The sequence below is a fragment of the Microtus oregoni genome, unplaced genomic scaffold (assembly GCF_018167655.1).
Source record: "Microtus oregoni isolate MIOR12 unplaced genomic scaffold, Mior012 000113F_ref0000058, whole genome shotgun sequence".
NCBI classification, from domain to species: domain Eukaryota; kingdom Metazoa; phylum Chordata; class Mammalia; order Rodentia; family Cricetidae; genus Microtus; species Microtus oregoni.
The window spans coordinates 1,030,035-1,040,628 of NW_024544742.1; the positions used below are offsets into that span (position 1 = coordinate 1,030,035).

At 41.2% G+C, this 10,594-nt stretch overlaps 1 pseudogene; it reads right to left on the bottom strand.

The window, feature by feature from the left end:
- Positions 1-3,096: 3,096 nt before the first annotated feature.
- On the bottom strand, positions 3,097-3,710 carry LOC121443833 (annotated as a pseudogene).
- Between the last annotated feature and the right edge of the window lie 6,884 nt (positions 3,711-10,594).

Consider the following 10,594-nt stretch of genomic DNA (forward strand, 5'->3'; position numbering starts at 1 on the left):
TGAAAATTCTAAACTGGTGTGGGAGATTGTTTATGACTTATGCCTTCATTTGTGATTCAAGCAACCTTGGTGTGAATGGTGTTCTCTCTGTTCATGTGGGAAGGCATGGCACCAGGAGTAGATGGCTGCTCATTCTCTGAATGGAAATCAGTAATCAGTGGAAACCAAGGACAAGGGTGTCCTGAAATATCAAGGCTTGTCCTTTCAGGCCCCAAAGCCTCCAGCTAGGTTCAGGGTCACAACAATCTCCAAAACCCACTGAGCGTATAGTATTCAGAACCAGAAGCCTGTGTGTGCAAATCACATGAAATCATCGCGAGTACGCCAATCTGCTTTTTAATGCTACATTCTTTTCTCCCATCAGAACCATGTCTATTACCAATAAACATAACTTGCTGCATCTTGGGTGTCCTAGAATTGCTTTAAATTGTTGCAGGGACACTCTTACAAAGCTTCCTGTGTTGTTATGAGACCTTAAGGGGACAGCACTTATTTCAGAAATCAAAGGCTGTTGGGTTCAAACCTATGCTTCGCTGTTGGTGAAAAATCGGTTGCCTATAGCTATCTATGGAAGGATGGATTTGACTAAGAAAGGGAGAGAGCATTAATGGAGGCAGGTAACCTTGCTTTTGCACAACGACCCATTTTGAGGCCTTACTTCAGGCTCCTCTCTTCTCCTAACCTTGGTTTCTTTATTAGTTTAGGAGAAGAATTAGAACTCAATCTACATGATCTGTGAACACTGAATGAGTTAAATATGTGTGACCACCTTGATGTCTGCCTGTCTGACAACAGGGGCAGAGTTCATGGGCATCTGACACATAGCACCGGATTGTCAGCAATCAATCTCTGGTCCAACAAACTCTACAGCATAAGAGTTGTCATAGTTGCTCATCTAATCTTCCCCCTATGACCTCCATCCACAGAGATGTCAGAAAAATCCATCCCTGAGAGGGCAAGTTCTTTACAAATGAAAGATTATACAACAGAAGAGACATGGAAGATTAATTTGGGCAAGCTGTTGAAAGGATAAAGTGATGGAAGAAGGTCATTGCTTAATTAAATAAAGAATCTGCTTCCCTTGAAATGTTAGAACATAGGTGGGAGGAGTAAAGAGAACAGAATGCTGTGAGAAAGAGGAAGTGAGCTCAGAGATGCCATGCACCCCTCTCCCGGGCAGACACTGTAGGTCTGCTCTCTGAGGCAGGTGGCGATGCAGCCAGCCAGCAGGTCAGACATGCTGAATCTTTCCTGGTAAGCGCACCTTGTGCTGCAACAGACATTATTAGAAAAGGGTTAAGAGGCTGAAAATAATGGGCCAGGGAGTGTTTAAAAGAATACAGTTTTTGTGTTCTTATTTCGGGGCATAAGCTAGCTAGGCGGCCATGGTGCTGGGGACACAGCCCCGCTGCTCAAATTACTACTATAAAGACGGAAATGGAAGAAGGGAAGGAAGAAGAGAGAGAGAGAGATATGGCAGAATAGATGAATTCAATCATTCATTGGAAAGATGAGTGAACCAATGAATGAGGAGACCTAGAAGGATAAAATGTGCTGCATTCCCTGTGAGAGTCAGGTCATATGAAAGATGGACATTTATTTCCACTGAGGAGGAGGCTTCTTCCATTTTGCCTTTTTTGTGCTCCAAGCCCAGCCACAAGAGTGATGATGAGGACGGGGAGAAGAAGAGGTGAGGGTGTACCAGAATGCCCTGGTAGAAGTTCTCACCCAAATTGTAGCCAAATCACCTGAACTGGGAGAGCAGATCTACATGCTGGACCCGAACTGGCAGTTTGACAACTCTAACATTTTAAGCAAGTTTGTGAAGAGGAAGGAAGCAAAAATCGCCCCGTTACAGGATGGAAGGATCCTTACATGATGGGAGTCAGACATCAATACCATACTGGTATTTGGGGGTCTGATGGGTTTGTGGGGTCTTTGCCACACTCCACCTAGCATCAGGGATTCCCTCGTTTACTGATTTGATGGAGATCGGTGCATTCATCATATGTGTGCATGTCACACATTAGTGGGCATCAATGTGAACATGTTTATCCTGTGTGTGGGTGCGTTTGTAGATGAGTTTTATTACCCAAGTCCTACAGAACATGATCAATGAAAGGGAACACTGTTTTCCAGATATGGCAGGGCAATTATTTAAATGAACTCACAAGGGTTGGATAGCATGCAAAGGACCTATGAGAGTTCAAGGCATACCCAATCCAGACATGACAAAGTAGGTGGCAGAAAGAATTCTGACAAAAGGAAGTAGGTAGCTTGACATACATCCCACTGCAGAAGAGCAACTGGGAGTAGATACTTTTCTCTAAGCAGGAGGCTCCTGGTCACTCAACATGCTCCAGTGGAGATCAAACATCCAGTGACTTACAGCCAGTACGAATTAAACTATTCATCAAATGAAACCTAATTTTCTCTTATTTTGAGTATACATTTGTGTCCCTTCCTGATTAATCTACTGTTTATCCTCTAAAGTCCCAATATCTCACTCTGATATCTGTCACATCTTTCCATTTGACATGTTTTTCCCTCAAGCTTTATCCCGCCCCAAGATCCTACAACTTTTTGTCCCCTCTCCACTACTTCCTAGACAGCCATCTTGTCCTTTAAAACACCAAGCATCCCCAGTCCATCCTCTCCAAGGGGAAAAACCATACATCCTGCTTTGTTTTGAGGCATGTATTTCTGTGATGTACCATCCACCAAACACAATCCATCATTCATCAAAGAACACAACATGTTCACATATTTTTATTTTTTGAGCAAGAATATTCCATTGGAAAAAAATGCCAGGATTAAAAGAAGAACTGAGGTATCTCTGAAAAAAACACATTCACCAAACACAGTTTTAAGTGTGCCCCTCAAAATTTGAGAATTTCACTTTAACAGATCTTCACCAAATCATAGACATAGATATGGAAGTCATTATTAAACTTGATGAAACACAAGTTTGGTGGGAACTTGGCAAATAATTTTACCTATGTCTTGGGTTCCATCTTTTTTGTTGTACTGCACAATTTTGCCTGCCAAGGATTCCCTGCCTAATTCCAAAGTTACCTCTACTGGAGGACATTCAGGCATGATGTGGACGTTGCCTTCAATGGAGTCATCAAGATGGTGGTAAAGGTACAGGACTGGATCATTCTTCTTGACAATGTAGAAACAGGTCATCATGGTCTGCACCTCATCTGGGACCACGCCACTGCACTCCTCCTTAGAGCCTTGCATGATGTGGAGGTTGCCTTAAAGGTAGTCATCCAGGAGGTGGTAAATGTACAAGACCGGATCTTTCTTGTAGGTAATATAGAACCAGGTCTTCATGATTGGCACCTCCTCTAGGAAATCCCATTCCAGTCTTCCTTAGAGCCATTTATTTGTGCCCGTGAATGTATGTTTCACTGCTCTGCCAACTATGGTGTTTGACAGATGAGTGTCTGTCACCTGAGGAAATGGCACATTATTAGGCAGGATCTTAAGGTTTAAAATCCTTTCATTGCTGCGAAGCTCCAAGCCATAGACACAATCAATCCCATCATATTTCAACAAATAGAAAGAGGTATATGTTGGCAGTTGATCTAGAATGTTGGCTTTCCACTGGGTGACTGGTTCATTGGCTCCTTCCAGCCATGAGAAATTCTGCGGCCAACAATATTCTCCAGGGCCTCAAAAGGCTTACTCAGTTTTTGCTTCTGGAGAGTTGGCCCATTCTTCTTCTGGAGAGGTGGCATGCATCTCATACTAAGAGGCATCTTTATCATGGTTGTAGATTTACTGAGATAGGTCACAACACTCCTGTTCCACTGTCTCTTGGCTCTCTTTCTGTGCTTGGGCTTCATAGCTGCCAATCTCTGCATTGGAAGAATTCTTCAGTTTCAATCAGACACAAAGTGGTTTCCTCCACCATAAGTGCCTGCAAGGTTAAGAAGGGGAGGATGCGAGGTCAAGACTCTTTTCTGGAAGATCTTTGGGGAAGGTGAAAAGGCAGTGCTGAATAGATTTGGGCTGCCTAAATGTAATTTGGTCTTAAGAAATTCATAGGAAAATTATCAAACTATTGTCTACAGCTCAGTATATGTGTATCAGAGACATATTCCTGCTGTACAAAGGCAATGGACCTCTACTGAGAAACCTAATTCCTGACTGACTGTGTCAATGAGAGGAGACTGTATGCCTATGCCCAAAGTGAGAAAGAAAAATCTGAACAGATGGCAAAGAATTCGAAGGACAGCCACTTCTCTCCTTCCCACTCAAGCTGTTGGTTAGGTGGTTGATCCAAAACCACCTGCCCAAGGTCATGGCACTCCAGTCCACTGGCTCTCTGTATTGTGTCTCCTGATCTAGACCCAGGTTTATTACATAAAGCCATTCCATGTCTTCATTAGAGAAGTGAGTTTTGTGAGACAAACTGCAAAAATAAAGACTCATTAATCTGGGCATCAGCACCACTTAGAAATAATTAATATCTTTTAAAACACATATGGACAAAGAGGATCTTTTCCACTTTCATGGACTGATGAATTGGACATTGATTGCAAAGAAAAAGTGGGAAGAACACCTGACATTCACCGTCCCCACAGCTATCAAATATAGAAGCTGTTAACAACAAAAATTTTAGACTCACAGGAGATTTGAAGGAAACCTCTCTGGGACTACAGAGGTCCCAGTTGCTTCCTAAACATATTTACCAAAAGAAAATGTCTTGGCTCTCCAGATTCCATCTTCTGGAAATGTTCAGCTGCCTAATCCTGTTGAACAGTTTTGGAGCCCATGAGCTGAACTCACCTCCTCATCCACCGTGAATATAGTAAGCACACCTTCACAGAAGACTAGTGATTCATGTGGAAGAGAGTTGCCAACCCCAACCATAGCTTTGTGACATCACCAAGGCTATACTTATGTCATCACACCCCTCATAGGCAGGTTTCTTCCCTACTTACCCACAGAAATATCCAGCATGCAGGTCCTATAATGCTGCTCACACAGCCGCCTGGAGACCCAAAATAAAACCCCACTCATCTTCCCAAATACATGAGTCATATTTTGCCAAGTAACTTAATCCCTTTATGTGTGTTTTTTTTTCTGTAAAAAAAGTCTTTGGTGTCTGAGTCAACAACTCACATTAATGTTTTTTTTTCCTAGATCCAATCTCTTCATTGGTTATTTTCTATTGATTTTGATATTACTTCATAATAATGAATATCAAGGGCCTGATCTTTCGGCACCAGGAGCCCCAGCATTGGGGTGAGTTTCTGGCCCTCGGCGCCAGCCTGGGACGGGGAGCTCGGGGGTTTCTTGGCCCCCTGTCCTTCTTGGTCTCTCTGCAGGGCCTCTACTCCCTGGGTGATGCCTCTTTCTTCCTCGCCCACCCAGCTTCCATCCAGAGCCCTCCCCACTTCAGACCCACCGCCCTCTTTTGGCGTGTGGCATCGCCCAGGCCAGCCTATCTGGGCGCTGGGTCCCAGTACTCGGGGCTCCCGGGCGGGCAGCAGTTCCTTTGTTTCTGTGGCCTGCCTGCACCAAGCGGGGTAGGTGCTTTGTTTGTGAGCTGCCCAACCAGCATGGAGGCCTGATCTCTCGGCGCCAGGAGAGCCAACATTGTGGAGAGCCAGCGTTTGGTAGGCAAGGAGACCTGATCCGGTAAAAGAAGATCCATAGGGAGCATTTGGAAGAAGAGATGGGCCGACGTCAAGGCAAGAATTCGCCCAACAAGCTGAAAAGCAACATGAAGCCACCAGAAACAAGCGACCTCACAACGGGAGGACAAGAACCCCTTAATCAAGAAGAAGGAGAAAAGATTGACTTCATGAAACTGATTGACACCCTTAAACAGCATGTAAAATACGCCCTTATAGAAATGGATGAGAAATATAACAGAAAGTTTGAAGAATTGAATAAATCAGTGAATGATACCCTAGAAAACCAAGGAAAAACAATCAAACAGATAATGGAAACAGTTCAAGACCTGAAAACTGAAATGGAGGCAAAGAAGAAAACACAAACAGAGGGCGGGCTGGACATGGAAAATCTAGGTAAACGAATAGAGACTACAGAAACAAGCATAACCAGCAGAATACAAGAGATAGAAGTAATACTCTCGGATTCTGAAGATACCATAGAGAAAATAAACACACTCATAAAAGAAAACAGCAAGTCCAACAAATTCTCATCACAAAACATTCAGGAAATATGGGACACAATAAAAAGACCAAACCTAAGAATAATAGGAGTAGAAGAAGGAGAAGAAGGGCAGCTCAATTGTCCAGAAAATATATTTAACAAAATTATAGAAGAAAACTTTCCCAACCTAAAGAAAGATATACCTATGAAGGTGCAAGAAGCATACAGAACACCGAATAGGCTGGATCAAAAAAAAAAACCCCTCGCGATATAATTATCAAAACACAAAGCATACAGAATAAGGAAAGAATATTAAGAGCTGCAAAGGAAAAAGGCCAAATTACTTATAAAGGTAACCATATCAGACTTACACCTGACTTCTCCATGGAAACCATGAAAGCCAGAAGGTCCTGGATAGATGTACTGCAGAAACTGAGAGACCATGGGTGCAAGCCCAGATTACTATACCCAGCCAAGCTTTCATTCACTATAAATGGAGAAAATAAAATTTTCCAGGATAAAAACAAATTTAAACAATACGCAGCCACAAATCCAGCCTTACAGAAAGTAATTGAAGGAAAATCACTAACCAAGGAGTCCAACAATGACCACAATAACTCAGACATCTAGAAACCCTTCACCAACACAAAACAAAGAAGGGAAACACACAAACTCTACGACTAAAAAAAAATGACCGGAGTTAACAACCACTGGTCATTAATATCACTTAATGTCAATGGACTCAACTCACCTATAAAAAGGCACAGGCTAAGAGATTGGATAAGAAAACAGGATCCAACATTCTGCTGTTTACAAGAAACACACCTCAACCACAAAGACAGGCACCTACTCAGAGTACAGGGCTGGGAAAAGGCCTATCAAGCAAATGGACCTAAGAAACAGGCAGGTGTGGCCATACTAATCTCTAACAAAGTTGACTTCAAACTTAAATCAATCAGAAGAGATGGAGAGGGGCATTTTATACTCATAACAGGAACAGTTCATCAGGATGAAGTCTCAATCCTGAACATCTATGCCCCTAATATAAAATCACCCACGTACATAAACGAAACATTGCTAAAATTCAAGGCAGCCATCAAACCGCACACACTAATAGTAGGAGACTTCAACACTCCTCTCTCACCAATGGACAGGTCAATCAGACAGAAACCTAACAGAGAAATAAGAGAATTAATGGAGGTAATGAATCAAATGGACTTAACAGACATCTATAGAACATTCCATCCAAATAGGAAAGAATATACCTTCTTCTCTGCCGCTCAAGGAACCTTCTCGAAAATCGACCACATAGTCTGTAACAAAGCAAAAATCCACAGTTACAAAAAAATATTAGTATCCACCTGTGTCTTATCAGATCACCATGGATTAAAGTTAGAATTCAAAAATAATGCTACCCCCAGAAAGCATACAAAGTCATGGAAACTGAACAGTCAACTATTGAACCATACCTGGATTAAGGAAGAAATAAAGAAAGAAATTAAAGTCTTCCTGGAATTCAATGAAAATAAAGAAACAACATACTCGAACTTATGGGACACTATGAAAGCAGTGCTAAGAGGAAAGTTCATCGCACTAAGTGCCCACTTAAAGAAAACAGAGAAAGCTCACATTGGAGACTTAACAGCCCACCTGAAAGCTCTAGAAAAAAAAAAAGAAGCAGACTCACCTAGGAGGAGTAGAAGACTGGAAATAATCAAAATGAGGGCTGAAATCAACAAAATAGAAACACAGAAAACAATACAAAGAATCAATGAAACAAAAAGCTGGTTCCTGGAGAAAATCAACAAGATTGACAAACCACTATCCAAGCTAATCAAACGGCAGAGAGAGAATTTGCAAATTAATAAGATCAGAAATGAAAAGGGACATAACCACAGATACAGAGGAAATTCAGAGAATCATTAGATCTTACTACAAAAGCCTATACGCCACAAAATTGGAAAATGTAAAGAAAATGGATACTTTTTTAGATAAATACCAAAGTAAAATCAGGACCTGGTGAACAATCTAAATAGACCTGTTATTCACGAAGAATTAGAAGAGGTTATCAAAAACCTCCCTACCAAAAAAAGCCCAGGACCAGATGGTTTCAATGCGGAATTCTACCAGAACTTCCAAGAAGATCTAATACCTATACTCCTTAATGTATTCCACAATATAGAAACAGAAGGGTCATCACCAAACTCCTTTTATGAAGCCACAATTACTCTGATACCAAAACCACTCAAAGACTCAACCAGGAAAGAGAACTAAAGGCCAATCTCACTCATGAATATCGACGCAAAAATACTCAACCAAATACTGGCAAATCGAATCCAAGAACACATCCAAAAAATTATCCATTATGATCAAGTAGGCTTCATTCCTGAGATGCAGGGCTGGTTCAACATATGAAAATCTATCAATGTAATCCAGCATATAAATAAACTGAAAGAAAAAAACCATATGATCATTTCATTAGATGCTGAAAAAGCATTTGACAAAATTCAACATCCATTTATGTTAAAAGTCTTGGAGAGATTAGGGATACAAGGGTCATACCTAAAGATAATAAAAGCTATATACAGCAAGCCGACAGCTAGCATCAAGTTAAACGGAGAGAAACTCAAAGCCATCCCACTTAACTCAGGAACACGACAAGGCTGTCCACTTTCGCCATACCTCTTCAATATAGTGCTTGAAGTTCTAGCAATAGCAATAAGACTACATAAGGGAATCAAGGGGATTCGAATTGGAAAGGAAGAAGTTAAACTTTCGTTATTTGCAGATGATATGATAGTGTACATAAGTGACCCCCAAAACTCCACCAAAGAACTTATACAGCTGATAAACAGGTTTAGTAATGTGGCAGGATACAAGATCAACTCCAAAAAATCAGTCGCCCTCTTATACACAAAGGATATGGAAGCAGAGAGGGAAATCAGAGAAGCTTCACCATTCACAATAGCCAAAAACAGCATAAAATATCTTGGGGTAAATCTAACCAAGGAAGTGAAAGATCTATTTGACAAGAACTTTAAGGCATCGAAGAAAGAAATTGAAGAGGATACCAAAAAATGGATGGACCTCCCTTGCTCTTGGATTGGGAGGATCAACATAGTAAAAATGGCAATTCTACCAAAGGCAATTTATAGATTCAATGCAATCCCCATCAAGATCCCATCAAAATTCTTCACAGATCTGGAGAGGACAATAATCAATTTTATATGGAAAAACAAAAAAACCCAGGATAGCCAAAACAATCCTATACAATAAAGGATCTTCTAGAGGCATTGCCATCCCTGACTTCAAACCCTATTACAGAGCTACAGTAATGCAAACAGTGTGGTACTGGCATAAAAACAGAGAGGTCGACCAATGGAATTGTATAGAAGACCCGGATTTTATCCCACAAATCTATGAACACCTCATTTTTTATAAAGGAGCTAAAAGTATACAATGGAAGAAAGAAAGCATCTTCAACAAATGGTGCTGGTACAACTGGATGTCATCCTGTAGAAGAATGAAAATAGACCTTATCTATCACCATGCACAAAACTCAAGTCCAAATGGATTAAAGACCTCAATATCAGCCCGAACACACTGAATCTGATAGAAGAGAAAGTGGGAAGTACCCTACAGGAGATGGGCACAGGAGTTCACTTCCTATGTATAGCCCCAGAAGCACAGACATTAAGGGCAACATTGAATAAATGGGACCTACTTTAACTGAGAAGCTTCTGTAAAGCAAAGGACATAGTCAATAAGACACAAAGGCAACCTACTGACTGGGAGAAGAACTTCACCAACCCCACAACAGACAAAGGTCTGATCTCCAAAATATATAGAGAACTCAAGAAACTAGACTTTAAAATGCTAATTAACCCAATTAATAAATGGGGCACTGAACTGAACAGAGAATTCTCAACAGAAGAAGTTCAAATGGCCAAAAGACACTTAAGGTCGTGTTCAACTTCCTTAGCAATCAGGGAAATGCAAATCAAAACAACTTTGAGATATCATCTTACACCTGTCAGAATGGCTAAACTCAAAAACACCAAGGATAACCTTTGCTGGAGTGGCTGTGGAGGAACGGGTACCCTCATCCTTTGCTGGTGGGAATGCAATCTTGTGCAACCACTGTGGAAGTCAGTGTTTCGGTTTCTCAGGAAATTCGGGATCAACTTACCCCTGGACCCAGCAATACCACTCCTGGGAATATACCCAAGAGATGCTCTATCATATGACAAAAGCATTTGTTCAACTATGTTCATAGCAGTATTATTTGTAATAGCCAGAACCTGGAAACAACCTAGATGCCCTTCAATGGAAGAATGGATGAAGAAAGTATGGAATATAAACACGCTAGAGTACTACGCTGCGGTAAAAAACAATGACTTCTCGAATTTTGCATGCAAATGGATGGAAATAGAAAACACTATCCTGAGTGAGGTGTCCC